Source organism: Artemia sp. Qi Xiang Cuo, chromosome 13 (assembly GCF_049724085.1).
Source record: "Artemia sp. Qi Xiang Cuo chromosome 13, ASM4972408v1, whole genome shotgun sequence".
Taxonomy (NCBI): Eukaryota; Metazoa; Arthropoda; class Branchiopoda; order Anostraca; family Artemiidae; genus Artemia; species Artemia sp. Qi Xiang Cuo.
Genome location: NC_142806.1, coordinates 46,789,746 through 46,808,208, shown reverse-complemented (window position 1 = coordinate 46,808,208; position 18,463 = coordinate 46,789,746). Strand labels below are relative to the sequence as shown.

The following is an 18,463-nucleotide window of genomic DNA, read 5'->3' as shown; positions in this document are numbered from 1 at the left end:
GAGCAAGTTACTTTCTTAATGTCCATCCTAAACCCAATTTACAACTTGAAGTACTTATATTTTTAACCCACAACTGTACTTTACAGCTTTTTGGATACACCAACACCAAGAAATACTTTTCATAGACAATTTCATAGCAAGTTTTTTTCTTAATGTCCCTCCTAAACCAGTTTTCCAACTTGAAGTACTTATATTTTTCATTCGCAACTATACTTTACAGCTTTTTGGATACCTCAACACCAAGAAATACATTTCAAAGACCATTTCAGAGCAAGTTACTTTCTTAATTTCCCTGCTAAACCCATTTTCCAACTTGAAGTACTTATATTTTTCACCAAAAACTAGACTTTACTGCTTTTGGGATACCTCAACACCAAGAAATACTTTTCAAACGGCATTTCAGAGCAAGTTACTTTCTTAATGTCCCTCTTAAGCCCATTTTCCAACATGAAGTACATATATTTTTCATCCATAACTATACTTTACAGCATTTTGGATACCTCAACACCAAGAAATACATTTCAAAGACCATTTCAGAGCAAGTTACTTTCTTAATGTCCCTCCTAAACCCATTTTGCAACTTGAAGTAATTATCTTTTTAACTCACAACTATACTTTACAGCTTTTTGGTTTTCACAACACCAAGAAATACTTTTCATAGAAAATTTAATAGAATCTTCCATTGTGAATACCCATTCGACTACATTTTTCCAGCATCAAGCACATATCCTTTCCACCCGCAACAAGACCTTACAGCTTTTCGGTAACCTAAGCATAAAGAAAAATTTTTCAACTACCATTATAGAGAAAAAATCTTTCTAAATTTTCCTCATAACAAAATATTTCAGATTGAAGTACTTATCTTTTTCAGCCACAACTAGAGTTTAAAGCTTTTTGGTTACCTCAACACCAAGAAATACCTTTCAAAAGGCATTTCAGAGCAAGTTACTTTCTTAATGTCCCTCTTAAACCCATTTTCCAACTTGAAGTACTTATCTTTTTCATCCACAACTATACTTTACAGCTTTTTGGTTACCTCAACACCAAGAAATACCTTTCAAAGACCATTTCAGAGCAAGTTACTTTCTTAATGTCCCTCCTAAACCCATTTTCCAACTTGAAGTACTTATCTTTTTCACCCACAACTATACTTTACAGCTTTTTGATTGTCCCAACACCAAGAAATACTTTTCAAAGATCATTTCAGAGCAAGTTACTTTCTGAATATCCCTCCTAAACCCATTTTCCAACTTGAAGTATTTATCTTTTTCACCCACAACTATAATTTACAGCTTTTTGAATAACTCAACACCAAGAAATACATTTCAAACACCATTTCAGAGCAAGTTATTTTCTTAATGTCCCTCTTAAACCCATTTTCCAACTTGAAGTACTTATCTTTTTCATTCACAACTATACTTTACAGCTTTTTGGATACCTCAACACCAAGAAATACTTTTCATAGACCATTTCAGATCAAGTTACTTTCTTAATGTCCCTCCTAAACCCTTTTTCCAACTTGAAGTACTTATCTTTTTCATTCGCAACTATACTTTACAGCTTTTTGGATACCTCAACACCAAGAAATACTTTTCAAAGACCATTTCAGAGCAAGTTACTTTCTTAATGTCCCTCCTAAACTCATTTTCCAACTTTAAGTACTTATATTGTTAACCCACAACTATTCTTAACAGCTTTTTGGATACCTAAACACCAAGAAATACTTTTCAAAGACCATTTCAGAGCAAGTTACTTTCTAAATGTCCCTCCTAAACCCATTTTCCAACTTGAAGTACTTATCTTTTTCACCACAGCTATACTTTACAGCTTTTCGAATGCTCCAACACCAAGCAATACTTTTCAAAGGCATTTCAGAACAAGTTCTTTTCTTAATATGCTTCTTAAACGAATTTTACAAATTTTAAATTTTTCCATAGTAGATAGAAAAAGCTATATCATAGCTGTGAATATTTTCTCGAAAGATAAGCAGTTCTTTTTCAATTTTAAATTTTCTCAATGAAGTGAAGAAAAGTTCAAATTCTCTTCTGAATTTTCTCAATGAAAAAGAAATTAGTTTTTATTCAATTCTATTTTTCCTAATAATATAAAAATTTTCCTCCTAAACCCATTTTCCAACTTGAAGTACTTATCTTTTTCACCCACAACTGTACTTTACAGCTTTTTGGATACCTCAACACCAAGAAATACTTTTCAAAGACCATTTCAGAGCAAGTTACTTTCTTAATGTCCCTCCTAAACCCATTTTCCAACTTGAAGTACTTATCTTTTTCACCACAGCTATACTTTACAGCTTTTTGAATGCTCCAACACCAAGCAATACTTTTCAAAGGCATTTCAGAACAAGTTCTTTTCTTAATATGCTTCTTAAACCAATTTTACAAATTCTAAATTTTTCCAGAGTAGATAGAAAAAGCTATATCATAGCTGTGAATATTTTCTTGAAAGATAAGCAGTTCTATTTTAATTTTAAATTTTCTCAATGAAGTGAAGAAAAGTTCAAGTTCTCTTCTGAATTTTCTCAATGAAAAAGAAATTAGTTTTTATTCAATTCTATTTTTCCAAATAATATAAAAATTTTCCACTTTAGTTCAGATTTTTCTCAAAGGGATAAAAAATTTAAAATACTGTTCCAAATTTTCTCAACGATGTGAAGAAAAGTTCAAGTTCTCTTCTGAACTTTACCAAAGAACACACTTCAATTCTAATTTCTCCAGAGAAAACAAAAATCTTCCACTTCAGTTTTATATTTCACAAAGACATAAAGAAATTTAAAGTTCAATTCTAATTTTTCGATGGAAGATAGAAAAAGTAATCCCCAACCCGAAGGAACCCCCCGGTCCCCAAAGGCCCGCGGCCCCCCCGCCCCCCCCATGCCCCCCCAAGGACCCTGCACCCCCACGCCCCCCAACGCCCACCGACCCACCCCACACACCAACAAACAAAAAATTATCTTATAAATAATATTTTTCATTACTGATAACGCTTTTCCGTTCGAACTAGCAAGTTTTCTACCAAAGATACCAAATATTTTCATAGAAGCAACATTTTTGATTGTGATAACAACTTTTCTGTCAGAAGTAGCAAGTTTTGCTTAACACTAACAAACCCACTCATCAAAGTAATGATATTTTAACTTAACACTATCATACTTTTACTAAACAAACTTAAATTTTTCTTAGAAATAATATTTTTCATTAATTATAACCATTTTGATGTTAAAATTAGCAAGTTTTCTAACAAAGATAAAAAATTTTATAGTATAAATAATATTTTAGATTGTGATAAAAACTTTTCTGTCAGAAGTAGCAAGTTTTGCTTAACACTAACAAACATTCTCATCAAAGTAATGGTATTTTACCCTTAATATTAACATACTTTTACTGAACACACGCAAATGTTTCTTAGAAATAATATTTTCATCACTAATAACACTTTTCTGTTTGAACTAGCAAGTTTTCTACCAAAGATACCAAATATTTTCATAGAAGTAACATTTTTTGATTGTGATAACAACTTTTCTGTCAGAAGTAGCAAGTTATGCTTAACACTAACAAACCCACTCATCAAAGTAATGATATTTTACCTTAATACTAACATACTTTTACTGAACAGACAGAAATTTCTCTTAGAAATAATATTTTTCGTCAGTGATAACACTTTTTCTGTTTGAACTAACATGTTTTCTACCAAAGATACCAAATGTTTTCGTAGACGTACCATTTTTTTATTATGATAACAACTTTTCTGTCAGAAGTAGCAAGTTTTGCTTAACACTAACAAACATTCTCATCAAAGTAATGATATTTTACCTTAATCCTAACATACTTTTACGGAACACACACAAATTTCTCTTAGAAATAATATTTTTCGTCAGTGATAACACTTTTTCTGTTTGAACTAGCATGTTTTCTACCAAATATACCAAAAAATTTCTTAGAAGTAACATTTTTTTATTGAGATAACAACTTTTCTGTCAGAAGTAGCAAGTTTTGCTTAACACTAACAAACCTTCTCATCAATGTAACAACATTTTACCATAATACTAACATACTTTTACTGAAAAAACAAAAAGTTATCTTATAATTAATATTTTTCATCAATGATAACACTTTTTCTGTTCGAACTAGCAAGTTTTCTACCAAAGCTACCAAATTTTTTCATAGAAGTAACATTTTTTTATTGTGATAACAACTTTTCTGTCAGAAGTAGCAAGTTTTGCATAACACTAACAAACATTCTCATCAAAGTAACAATATTTTACTTTAATACTAACATACTTTTACTGAATACACACAAATTTTTCTCTGAAATAATATTTTTAGTCAATGATAACACTTTTTCTGTTCGAACTAGCAAGTTTTCTAGCAAAGATACCAAATTTTTTCTTAGAAGTAACATTTTTTGATTGTGATAACAACTTTTCTGTCAGAATTAGCAAGTTTTGCGTAACACTAACAAACCTTCTAATCAAGTTAGGTTAGGTTAGGTTAGCCTACGTACGCGCACGTACGTAGGCTAACCTAACCTAACCTAACTTAACCTAACCTAACCTAACTTGATCTAACCTAACCAAACCATACTCGCCGGAAAATCCACCCATGTCGACTTTGTATCATGCTTTAGTTAGGCTAGGTTAGCTTATCATGAGCGCTCATGATAAGTTAACCTAACCTAACCTAACTTACATATGGAGAAATATTTACTAGCTAACCTAACCTAACTTAGCTAGCCTAACCTAACTTAGATAACCTAACCTAACCTAACCAAACATCAACCTAGACATGTAAACAAATAGATTCAGACATAGAAGTGAAAAATATTATTTCTAAGAGAACTTTGTGTGCTTGTTCAGTAAAAGTATGTTAGTATTAAGGTAAAATGTCGTTACTTTGATGAAAAGGTTTGTTAGTGTTAAGCAAAACTTGTTACTTCTGACAGAAAATTTGTTATCAAAATAAAAAAATGTTACTTCTACGAAAAAATTTGATATGTTTGGTAGAAAATTTGCTAGTTCGAACAGAAAGAGTTATCACTGTCGAAAAATATTATTTCTAAGCGAAATTTTAGTGTGTTCATTAAAAGTATGTTAGTATTAAGGTAAAATATCCTTACTTTGATGTGAATGTTTGTTAGTGTTAAGAAAAACTTGCTATGTCTGACAGAAAAGTTGCTATTACAATCAAAAATGTTACTTCTAAGAACATATTTGGTATCTTTGCTAGAAAATTTGATAGTTCGAATAGAAAAATTGTTATCACTATAGAAAACTATTACTTACACGAGAAATGGGTGTGTGTTGAGTAATAGTAGGTTAGTAGTAGCTTAGAATATCATTACTTTGATTAGAATGCCTGTTATTTATAAGCAAAATTTGCTACTTCTGACAGAAAAGTTGTTATCACAATCAAAAAATGTTACTTCTACGAACAAATTTGGTATCTTTGGTAGAAAACTTGATAGTTCGAACAGAAAGTGTTATCATTGACGAAAAATATTATTTCTAAGAAAAATTTGTGTGTGTTCAGTAAAAGTATGTTAGTATTAAAGTAAAATATTGTTACTTTGATGAGAATGTTTGTTAGTGTTAAGCAAAACTTGCTACTTCTGACAGAAAAGTTGTTATCCCAATCAAAAAATGGTCTTTCTACGAAAAAATTTGGTATCTTTGGTAGAAAACTTGCTAGTTCGAACAGAAAGTGTTATCACTGATGAAAAATATTATTTCTAAGAGAAATTTCTGTGTGTTCAGTAAAAGTATGTTAGTATTAAGGTAAAATATCATTACATTGATGAGAATGTTTGTTAGTCTTAAGCAAAACTTGCTAATTCTGACAGAAAAGTTGTTACCACAATCAAAAAATGTTACTTCTATGAAAATATTTGGTATATTTGGTAGAAAACTTGCTAGTTCGAACTGAAAAGTGTTATCAGTGATGAAAAATATTATTTCTAAGAGAAATTTTTGTTTGTTCAGTAAAAGTATGTTAGTATTAAGGTAAAATATCATTACTTTGATGAGAAGGTTTGTTTGTGTTAAGCAAAACTTGCTACTTCTGACAGAAAAGTTGTTATCACAATCAAAAAATGTTACTTCTATGAAAAAATTTGGTATCTTTGCTAGAAAACTTGCTAGTTCGAACAGAAAAAGTGTTATCATTGACGAAAAATATTATTTCTAAGAGAAATTTGTGTGTGTTCATTAAAAGTATGGTAGTATTAACTTAAAATATCTTTACTTTTATTAGAATTTTTTTTAGTGTTAAGCAAAACTTGCTACTTCTGACAGAAAAGTTGTTATCACAATCAAAAAATGTTACTTCTATGAAAAAATTTGGTATCTTTACAGAAAACTTGCTAGTTCGAACAGAAAAAGTGTTATCATTGATGAAAAATATTATTTCTAAGAGAAATTTTTGTTTGTTCAGTAAAAGTATGTTAGTATTAGGGTAAAATGTTGTTACTTTGATTAGAAGGTTTGTTATTGTTAAGCAAAACTTGCTACTTCTGACAGAAAAGTTGTTATCACAATCAAAAAATTTTACTTCTAAGAAAAAATTTGGTATCTTTGCTAGAAAACTTGCTAGTTCGAACAGAAAAAGTGTTATCATTGACGAAAAATATTATTTCTGAGAAAAATTTGTGTGTGTCCAGTAAAAGTATGTTAATATTAAAGTAAAATATTGTTACTTTGATGAGAATGTTTGTTAGTGTTATGCAAAACTTGCTACTTCTGACAGAAAAGTTGTTATCACAATCAAAAAATGTTACTTCTATGAAAAAATTTGGTATCTTTGCTAGAAAACTTGCTAGTTCGAACAGAAAAAGTGTTATCATTAATGAAAAATATTATTTCTAAGAGAAATTTTTGTTTGTTTAGTAAAAGTATGTTAGTATTAGGGTAAAATGTTGTTACTTTGATGAGAAGGTTTGTTAGTGTTAAGCAAAACTTGCTACTTCTGACAGAAAAGTTGTTATCACAATAAAAAAATGTTACTTCTAAGAAATTTTTTGGTATATTTGGTAGAAAACTTGCTAGTTCGAACAGAAAAGTGTTATCACTGATGAAAAATATTATTTCTAAGAGAAATTTGTGTGTGTTCAGTAAAAGTATGTTAGTATTAAGGGTAAAATATCATTACTTTGATGAGAATGTTTGTTAGTGTTAAGCAAAACTTGCTACTTCTGATAGAAAAGTTGTTATCATAATAAAAAAATGGTACGTCTACGAAAAAAAAGGTATCTTTGGTAGAAAACATGTTAGTTCGAACAGAAAAAGTGTTATCACTGACGAAAAATATTATTTCTAAGAGAAATTTCTGTCTGTTCAGTATTAAGGTAAAATATCATTACTTTGATGAGTGGGTTTGTTAGTGTTAAGCATAACTTGCTACTTCTGACAGAAAAGTTGTTATCACAATCAAAAAATGTTACTTCTATGAAAATATTTGGTATCTTTGGTAGAAAACTTGCTAGTTCGAACAGAAAAGTGTTAACAGTGATGAAAAATATTATTTATAAGAGAAATTTTTGTTTGTTCAGTAAAAGTATGTTAGTATTAAGGTGAAATATCATTACTTTGATGAGAAGGTTTGTTAGCGTTAAGAAAAACGTGCTACTTCTTATAGAAGAGTTATGAAAATACAAAAATTTATTTATAAGAAAAAATTTTTTATCTATGGTAGAAAACTTTATCGTTAGAACAGCAAAATTGTTATCATTGACGAAAAATATTATTTATAAGAAAAATTTTTGTTTGTTCAGTAAAAGTATGTTAGTATTAAAGTAAAATATTATTACTTTGATGAGTGGGTTTGGTAGTGTTAAGCAAAACTTGCTACTTCTGACAGAAAAGTTGTTATCACAATCAAAAAATGTTACTTCTATGAAAATATTTGGTATCTTTGGTAGAAAACTTGCTAGTTCAAACAGAAAAGTGTTATCAGTGATGAAAAATATTATTTCTAAGAGAAATTTTTGTTTGTTGGTCTTTGGGGTGTGTCGGGGGGCCTTTGTGGGCCTTTGGGTTTGGTGTCCTTTGGTGGGCATTGTGGGGACCGGGGGGCCTGGGGCCTCGGGCCTTTGGGGACCGGGGGGGTCCTTCGGGTTGGGGATTACTTTTTCTATCATCCATCGAAAAATTAGAATTGAACTTTAAATTTCTTTAAGTCTTTGTGAAATATAGAACTCAAGTGGAAGATTTTTGTTTTCTCTGGAGAAATTAGAATTGCAGTGTGTTCTTTGTTAAAGTTCAGAAGAGAACTTGAACTTTTCTTCACATCGTTGAGAAAATTTGGAACAGTATTTTAAATTTTACATCCCTTTGAGAAAAATCTGAACTAAAGTGGAAAATTTTTATATTATTTGGAAAAATAGAATTGAATAAAAACTAATTTCTTTTTCATTGAGAAAATTCAGAAGAGGACTTGAACTTTTCTTCACTTCATTGAAAAAATTTAAAATTGAAATAGAACTGCTTATCTTTCGACAAAATATTCACAGCTATGATATAGCTTTTTCTATCTGCTATGGAAAAATTTAGATTTTGTAAAATTGGTTTAAGAAATAAATTAAGAAAATAACTTGTCCTGAAACGCCTTTGAAAAGTATTGCTTGGTGTTGAAACATTAAAAAAGCTGTAAAGTATAGTTGTGGTGAAAAATATAAGTACTTCAAGTTGGAAAAAGGGTTTAGGAAGGACATTAAGAAAGTAACTTGCTCTGAAATGGTCTTTGAAAAGTATTTCTTGGTGTTGAGGTATCCAGAAAGCTGTAAAGTATAGTTGTGTGTGAAAAAGATAATTACTTCAAGTTGGAAAAAAGGTTTAGGAGGGACATTAAGAAATTAACTTGCTCTGAAATGTTCTTTGAAAGGTATTTCTTGGTGTTGCGGTATCCAAAAATCTGTAAAGTATAGTTGTGGGTGAAAAAGATAAGTACTTCAAGTTGCAAAATGGGTTTAGGAGGAACGTTAAGCAAGTAACTTGCTCTGAAATGATCTTTGAAAAATATTTTTTGGTGTTGGGACATTCAAAAAGATGTAAAGTATAGTTGTGGGTGAAAAAGATAAGTACTTCAAGTTGGAAAATGGGTTTAAGAGGGACATTAAGAAAGTAACTTGCTCTGAAATGGTTTTTGAAAGGTATTTCTTGGTGTTGTGGTAACCAAAATGCTGTAAAGTATAGTTGTGGGTGAAAAAGATAAGTACTTCAAGTTGGAAAATGGGTTTATGAGGGACATTAAGAAAGTAACTTGCTCTGAAATGCATTTTGAAAAGTATTTCTTTGTTTTTAATTATCCAAAAAGCTGTAAAGTACAGTTGTGGTTGAAAAATATAAGTACTACAAGTTTAAAAATGGGTTTAGGAGGGAAATTAAGAAAGTAACTTGCTCTGAAATGGTCTATGAAAAGTATTTATTGGTGTTGAGGTATCCAAAAAGATGTAAAGTATAGTTGTGAGTTAAAAAGATAAGTACTACAAGTTGGAAAATGGGTTTAGGAGTGACATTAAGAAAGTAACGTGTTTTGAAATGGTCCGTGAAAGTTATTTCTTTGTTTTGGGACATTCAAAAAGCTGTAAAGAATAGTTGTGGGTGAAAAAGATAGATACTTGAAGTTAGAAAATGTGTTTAGGATGAACTTTAAGAATGTAAGTTGCTTTTAAAGGGTAATTGAAGATTATTTCTTGTTTTTGAGTTATCCAAAAAGCTGTAAAGTACAGTTGTTGTTGAAAACGATAAGTACTTCAAGTTTGAAATTGGATTTAGGATGAACATTAAGAAAGTAACTTGCTCTTAAATGATCTTTGAAAAGTATTTCTTGGTGTTGAGGTATCCTAAAAGATGTAAAGTATAGTTGTGGGTGAAAAAGATAAGTACTTCAAGTTTCAAAATGGGTTTAGGATGAACATTAAGAAAGTAACGTTCTCTGAAATGGTCTTTGAAAAGTATTTCTTGGTGTTGTGACAATCTAAAAGCTGTAAAGTATATTTGTGGCGGGATAAAATAAGTTCCTAAAGTTGCAAAATGGGTTTAGGAGGGACATTAAGAAAGTAACTTGCTCTGAAATGGTCTTTGAAAGGTATTTCTTGGTGATGAGGTAAACAAAAAGCTGTAAAGTATAGTTGTGGGTGAAAAAGATAATCACTTCAAGTTGCAAAATGGGTTTAGGAGGGACATTAAGAATGTAACTTGCTCTGAAATGGTCTTTGAAAAGTATTTCTTGGTGTTGAGACAATCAAAAAGCTGTAAAGTATAGTTGTGGGTGAAAAAGATAAGTACTTCAAGTTGCAAAATGGGTTTAGGAGGAACATTAAGAAAGTAACTTGCTCTGAAATGGTCTTTGAAAAGTATTTCTTGGTGTTGAGGTATCCAAAAAGCTGTAAAGTATAGTTGTGGGTGAAAAATATAATTACTTCAAGTTGGAAAATGGGTTTAGGAGGGACATTAATAAAGTAACTTGCTTGTATTAGTTGATTACGTCATTCTATGCCCATGAATGAATTCCCGTCATGACCTTCTGATAGGGTTCTACCGATTATGTAATCGATTTCTCAGAAATCCATTTGTCCTAGTTTATTACGTCATTCTATGCCCATAAATGGATTCTCGTCAGGACCTCCCGATAGGGTTCTACCGATTATGTAATCAATTTCTCAGAAATCCAATTGTCTTAGTCGATTACGTCATTCTATGCCCATAAATGAATTCCCGTCATGAGCTTCTGATAGGGTTCTACCGATTATGTAATCAATTTCTCGGGAATTCTCTCCCTTCGATTACGCAATCAATATATCTCTTCCCCACCTCCCCCTTAGAAACAACAAATTAATTCCCCTTTCTTGAATCAATAATTCCCCTTAGAAACAACAAATTAATTCCCATTTCGTGACATATCAATCAATCTTGACATCACCTGTCAGACATTATTAAACTTCGCCTGGAAACATTTTGATTAATGATTGACAGTACCTGTCAGACATTATTAAACTTTGCCCGGAAACAATTTGATTAATGACTGACAGCACAGGTGTTCCAAATTCCCAATCGCTTTAATTAACCACGTGTTCTCCCTAGGGACTCTATGCCCAAATTTGGTGTTAAAAAAAGTTGTAGGTGGCAGCAGGGGTGCGTGACACGAGTAGCACCTCCCTTTCTACTGAAGCTGACCCGTGAACATGTTAAGGGAATGGTCTCAACACGACCCAAGTGGACGTCTGGAACATAATTAAGTGTATTGAACGATATGGATTTTACAGGATAGGATTGAAATTGATAAACGCATTTATAGTTTATTTTATTTCATACCAGTTCGTACCAGTTCATGAAATGAATTTTTTAGGTCCCCGAGAAAGGACAGAAACGGTTTGGTATCAGAAGTTCCAACTTTCAACCATTTCTACAACTGGAAAATGGGGATATAACCCATTTTGGGAAAAATCAAAAAATAAACTCTTAAGTACCGCGAAAACCAAAGAAAATGCAGAACAAAAGGATTTTGCTAATCGGTCAAGCGTGTAGATTTTACAGAAATGGACTTTGAGCCTCAGTTTGAGCCAACACTGAACTGAACTCAACAAAAACAAAAACAAAAAAAGGTATAACTAGGGTTGTATCAAACTAAAGATTTGTAAATAGCAGTAAAAGTAATTTTTGTAGAGTATTCCTGTTGAAATGTCCATATAAATGCATAAATCTTAAAGTTAGTTCATCAAAGCACTGAACACAAGACTACAGCTCTATTAGGGGTGTCAAAATTTGAAAATGTAAAAAAGAAATTGATCAGATTTAATACTAAATCTTGAAATGACTTGAACCGTCCAACAATATATTCTGTTATTTGATCTTACCTCATAAATGCGCAAGAAGGCATTCCTCAAATTTATTTCCTTTTTTTTCAAAAATTTATAGCGACAAATATTCTACCCTATATGATCTCTTCTTTTAATGTCCCGTACTTAAAATTTTCGATTATTTTTTATAATTCTGAAAGCAATGTTCGTTACCTAAAGTCTTTTTACGGTATCCAACAAAACATGGATAAGCCAAAACCAGGGTTGCCACCAAGGTTACGTTCGTACCATTTTTGGTACGTTTTAAATAAAACGGTACGTTTTACGTTACGGTCCTAAAAACGTTACATTTTTGTTACGTTCTGGAAATTATCTTACGCTTTTGAATAGTGAGGAAGTACTACATTTTCCGATTGATCTATTTTTCCCCGTGAAAAAATTTGCTGTTTCTATTCTAAATACACTGACGGGAGTTTTGGCATTTTTTCACGTTGCGCTCATTTGATTTTATCAAGCAATCACTCGGTTAGTGTGATGAGATAATACCCACTTCGCTTATTCGCATAGTAGGTAAAGATAACATTCTCTCTCATGAGCATACGATTATCATTTGTTTAGTGACAAGTGACAATAGTCAGTTAGAGGCTGTTTTCACGAAAACTCGGGTTGAACTCGAGTTCAACTAAAACCCTCATGAAAACAACGAAATATAGATAAAATCCATCTTTTGTTCAACTTAGAGATGGATTTTCAACTTACCAGGTTGACTTTCTACTCTGCTATTAACACAGAGTTGAACAAACCATAGATTTGAGCTCAACTTCGAGTTCAACTTTAGATGGATCCGAGGAGGATTTACGCAAAAAAATACATCCAGCGAGCAAATCCAGTGCGAAAACAAAAATCCACGTGGAAGTTGAACTCGAGTTCAACTCGAGTCCTCGTGAAAACCACTTCTAACACCTCACCAACTTTCAATTTGATCAGAAGACTTTGAATCTTGTTCCGTCAACAGTCATACTAAAATTATATGAAGAAGGAGCTAGTTTCATTAGTTAATGCTAATTAGTTAAAAGCATAGTGGATATTAAATACGTAACCTAATCTAGGTACTTCCCCCCCCCAAAACCCCAAAAAACAATAGTTTAAATGTTGTAAACGTAATGACCAATCACGCTTTGCGATCCAATTCTCTACTGACTGATACCCTTTTGACTAGTTTCCTTTAGCGTCTATCTTGCGTGTGTATCAACTAATTGACTAGTTCCAATAATATATGCATGATTATTTCCGTAACAACCTCACCCCCCCCCTTTCTGATTGGTTTTACATAATATCGGGTTATATACCGAAGTTGTTTTTATGTGGGATTATGAACAGCTAGTATTGACAAAAAATATATGAAACTGTAAAAATGAGCCATTTTTTGGCTATATCTAAGCATTGAGGAGGGGGGTAGGTTAGTTGAGCCGGAATTTTCGATTTTATGCTAAACTTTTTCCAAATATTATGGTCACTTTTTTGACATTATACATTATACATATACCTTAATTTTTTTAATTAAATCATTTCCAGTTCATTTTTATTAACTCGCTGATCTTTTTGTTCCATCTTCCTTTATTTCTTTGTCACACAATTTTTTTTTATTTGTGAACTATTTTTCAACCACTTCCGAATGTTCAGTTATTTCCCACTTTTATCAGTATAGCACAACGGTAAGACCACATCCCGAGGCTGTGTTAAATTAGGTTGTAATCTTGGATGAGAAATTATATTTTTTTTAAATTCGAAAATTAAAAATTTCAAAATATTAAATAAAAGTGAAAATTTGGGGCAAAAAATCGTTTCGTTTTTGCATAATTTGATCTTTTTTATTTTTTTTTCCTCAACTCATCGACTTTTTCCGTTTATGAATTTAACACCTAGATAAGTTTGGTGTTTATGATAAGTAAAACCCAATGCTTTTTGTGTACCTCATGTTCGCTTATAACCATACATTCTTGAGAAAAAAAAATAATTCTCTACTTTTTAGTTCATTTTGAAAATGAGTTTAATTTTTTTTTATTGTTTGATCTCCCCTAAAAATTCTTTGTACGTACCTGGATTTGTGAGACCCATCAAAACAGTTTTGTGAACTCTTCTTTTATTTCTGACTTTATTTTGGTTGGGAGTTACGATTCAAATTACAAACTGAAAAATGCAAATTATGCCAAATAACTGTTGTTTCGTATAGGAACTGATGACAACGACTAAAATATTTTTTTTCGATAAAATAAAAAAAAATAAAAAACTTTGTCACTCGGAATTGCATACATCATCATGTTGGAACGATGCAAATTTGAAACTAGAGGAGGTGAGACTGACACTGAGCCAATATAAAATATTAGACGGGAAGGGAGCGATTAAAATAATTTTTTTGGGTCTTTTTAAGAAGATGGATTTATTAAGATCGTTTTTATTGAAGTTTAACAATAAAAAAAATCTAGTTAGTTTTCTTCTTTTCTTCAAAACTCTAAAGTGTCCTGTGTTTATTGATTTGCCTTTTATTTTGTACGTATTACTCATCAACTTTTGGTTCAAAACGCCATTAATAGCAATTAAAAACAACAACAACAAGATAAGCAAAATAGTAGTCTGGGATTTTATACACGCATGGGGGGGGAGGGTGTCTTTTTGTTGTGCAGGTAAACTGGAAGCAGCCCTTACAGTTGAATAAATAGGAATTTGCTGAAAGTAGAGAAGCATGAATTGTTATTATTATATACCTTTTAGGCACCTTTTAATAGTTAGAAGAAGGATTTTTACTAGTATTACGTAAAAATTTATGTTTCAAATTATACAGGCAACAACTTTCCCCTCCCCCCTTTAATTACCACTCTTGATAGCGAAATTAAGGCAATTAGTGCCAGATATACACAATACTAAAGTAAAATAAGTCATATTTACAATTTTTAAACTTGAATTGTTTCTAACACAAATTCAATTATTTTTTTTATATCAATATTGTAATATGGCATTTTTGTAGAGCAAGGCCATATCATTTAACAGCGCTGAGCTTTTGTACAATTAAATGGAAACGTGAACTGGACTAATCTGATAATGCACTAATTTTGAAATATATAAGCTGTTTCTGACAGGTTGATCATAGAGTTTATACCAAAGACAAAAAAATAGTAAGTTATAACGCAGATAATCAAAATAGTGGCGAAAGCATTTCGAAAGTGTTGCAAAAACGGACACTGGTAGAAATAACCATCTGCTACCACAATATTCCACTTTTTCTTCCATAACATGATAGTTCCGTGAAAAAAAAACTAATTAGTTAAAGAATCTATAAATACATTACGAATTGCTTCTAATTAGATAAACAAATGAATTACTGCGAAAAAAAAAACACTAAACCAAAAACCGCATTATGAACACTGTCTTACCAGAGAAGTTAAATCACTTGTGAACCTCAACAGCTTGATTACACTTAAATACTTTATGTCATTTGACTTATTAGCCTTATTCTACATCCAAGAGTAGCTGCAGACTGCAGTGTCCATTTAGCACAGTATCACTAATTTTTCCGATTTCATGTCTGTTTTTTCCAACAATTACCACATTCATTAAGAAATATACAACCAAATCACAAAAATCTAACCTGTCTTTGGAAGGCTTAGTAACGCTCTTTCGCATACAAGTATGTTAATTTAAGCTATTCAATTCACTAACTTAATAAACTGTAGTAGTTTAATAAAATGATCAGACTTATTTAAAAGTGTGTCCTATGCCAAAATAGGTTTTCTTCTTTACAGTTCTATTATGCCTATAATATCTTCCATAATTCCCAAATGCTTTAACGGTCTTACAACGCTACAAACTCTCTTTATTTGATTAAGATTGGAATAAACCTTATTTAATTTATTCAATTAATTAATTTTGGGAGGCCAAATAGTTCGACAAATCTAATTTTAAAAAATAAAATAAAATGTTTTGTCTTTCGCTGTATAGCAGTGTACAAATCTGTCTACTCCCCCCAATTTGGCGCGAAGCCTTATCCTACCCCTCCAATGAAGCAATCTCTAGCCACTACCTTAAAATTTTTGCTGTATGAACCATCTGAAGAACGCTTCAGATACCTAGACGCGTCAACAAGCATATCTGTAACGCATATGTCGGTCCCTTCTTGCTCTGTGCAGCAGAGACAGCTAATTACTTCAGTTACCATATCCATGCTTAAATGTTTTTCCAGCAGATAAAACTTCTCCTGTCAATTTAGGGACTTCACTAAGATGATTTCATTATCACCAACGAAAGGCTGTTCATATATACTGTCCAAGTGGCATTCTCACTCAGACTACTCAACAAGCTCTTAGTTGACTTGAACGCCTCATCGAAGTGATGCCGATGATTGCAGCCAAAAGGGTCTACAGCTCTGATCCTGTACATGGTCGTCGATATTAACCAAGGGGTAGGCCTTGTGTTTAGGAGAAAAGTAACCTTAACAAGGTCTTTAAACACGTAAAAACTACAATTGATCGAACTGAGCTCTTAGTAGGTAAACAGTACAGATGGGTGAACAGATTTGCCAGGCTCTATACAAAATTAGCTACTCGACAGGAGCTATGAGTGTAAGTCACCTCAACGAGTACAAAACATCATATTTTAGTTAGGTGTCTTTTATGACATTCTTGATCACAAGGAATCTGGTGGACGTAACTAGAACACATATTGACATTTCTGTATAAGTTATTGCAATAGTAAAGGTAATTTTCAATAGGTACATACTTAAAAATGAGAGCTTTGACTTATAGCCTTTATTATAGCCTCGGAAATAATAAGTTATAAATGATTTATTTTTTTCCTCTCCTGTAAAATTTGGATTTTTCTATTTCTCCCGTTGTCATACAAATAAGCAACACTAGACTATTCCAAGTTTGCCCAAGAACTGGGTAAAAGACGCCCACTTGCACAGAGTGGATCTCGGCGCTTTTAAAGCAAAATAACTAAACAAATTTTAATAGGAAATGAATAATAAAACAAGTTGAATTATTTTACATAAAGATACAACAAAGTCCCTTTGCCGAGAATAAAAAAAAAAAAAAAACGTTGACGGTATTTTCGTATCCCGAAAATTTAACTAGACATGTCCTCAACATGAGGACTCAAGTCATTCTAACAGACATTGTTAACATGATTGCTGTACACGATTACAACTTTACTGTACAAACGACAACTTTAGTTGTTCGGAATGTTTTCTTCAAGAGGAAATTTTGAAGCAAGACTTTATACTAGTTTCTTATTAGACCATAAATTTAAGCCAAAAATAATTAAAAGATGCGAAACTGAACTTTGGATGTTAGAGTTTGAAATAACTGATTGGTTGTGGCAACTAAGAAAATAATTTTTCAATTCTTCATCTCATAGATATTTCCCGGGGAATGTGGTAATTATTCCTTTAGCCATTTTTCTGTGGAGGGATTGGGTCAAAAAGTACACATTTAGGCTACAACTTTTCGAATCTCTGGGGGGGGATCGTCGTACAAATATTGAGGAAGGACTTCATTCAGGCCAACCATCAGAGGGTTCCGATTCCACTCCACCCCCCTGTGGGCAGATACGAATGGTGTTTTAATTTTAAAACGCAGTAATAGCAGTGTTAAGGAAAAGAAAAACTCAAGGAGACTGCATAATTTACCGTAGTTAGGGACCTATTTTTTGCTTTCTGAATTCCCTACGTACAATGATCTGGGCAGTGTTGAACCCTGAGTTCTATTGACTCTATAAATATGATACGTAACGGCTAATTTTTAAAATACACGAATATAAAACACAACAGATGTTTCCGGCACATTGTTAAGATAATTTAAAAGACAGAAAAAACTAATAAATTTGAAGACAAATATTAAAAATAGAATAGTATTCTTGACAATTAAGTATTGCGTTTGTAATACGGCAGCAAGCAAAATTAACCATATGTTACCGCAAAATATCACGTATGATTCTAAAAAAAGCTAACAAGCAGATATACACAATACTAAAGTAAAATAAGTCATATTTACAATTTTTAAACTTGAATTGTTTCTAACACAAATTCAATTATTTTTTTTATATCAATATTGTAATATGGCATTTTTGTAGAGCACAACTGCAAACAACTGTATACAAGCAGGCTTTCCAAAAAGTCCCACATATGCCAGAACATGATGATACCGCTCAGGCATGCACGTAGAAAAAAAAACTATGAAGAGGGGGGGGGGGTATATTTCTAAAAAAGAAATAAAAGCACAAACAAAACACACAAAGATTGTTGAAAATTATACGTAAACCACAAAAAACGTAATTTGGGGAAAGAGTCGGGCTTGGACCCCCCCTCGCGCTTAGAATAATTATTCTGTTTTGAACAAATGTTGTCTATATCCGGATTCTTAATGAAATATACCAATTGTTATTGCTAGTGACGTTACAATAAAACCTTGGTTTTTCCCCTAAGGAATATTTCCCTGTTGCATGTTAGCTAACAAACTAGCTTTTAGCATAGTAATAAAAGTATTATAGAATCCAAAAGGAATTACCAGAGATCTCTCACATATGATTAGGGAATAAGTATGAGATAAGATCCTATAGACTGTATGTCGGTATCATTCTCATCATTTTCATTGGCACTAGC

At 31.8% G+C, this 18,463-nt stretch overlaps 1 protein-coding gene across 1 annotated transcript in view; it reads right to left on the bottom strand.

Annotated features, from left to right (window-relative positions):
- Positions 1-18,463, bottom strand: part of LOC148945341 (dual 3',5'-cyclic-AMP and -GMP phosphodiesterase 11-like) — a 256,119-nt gene that overhangs the window by 63,162 nt on the left and 174,494 nt on the right. The window lies entirely within an intron of this gene.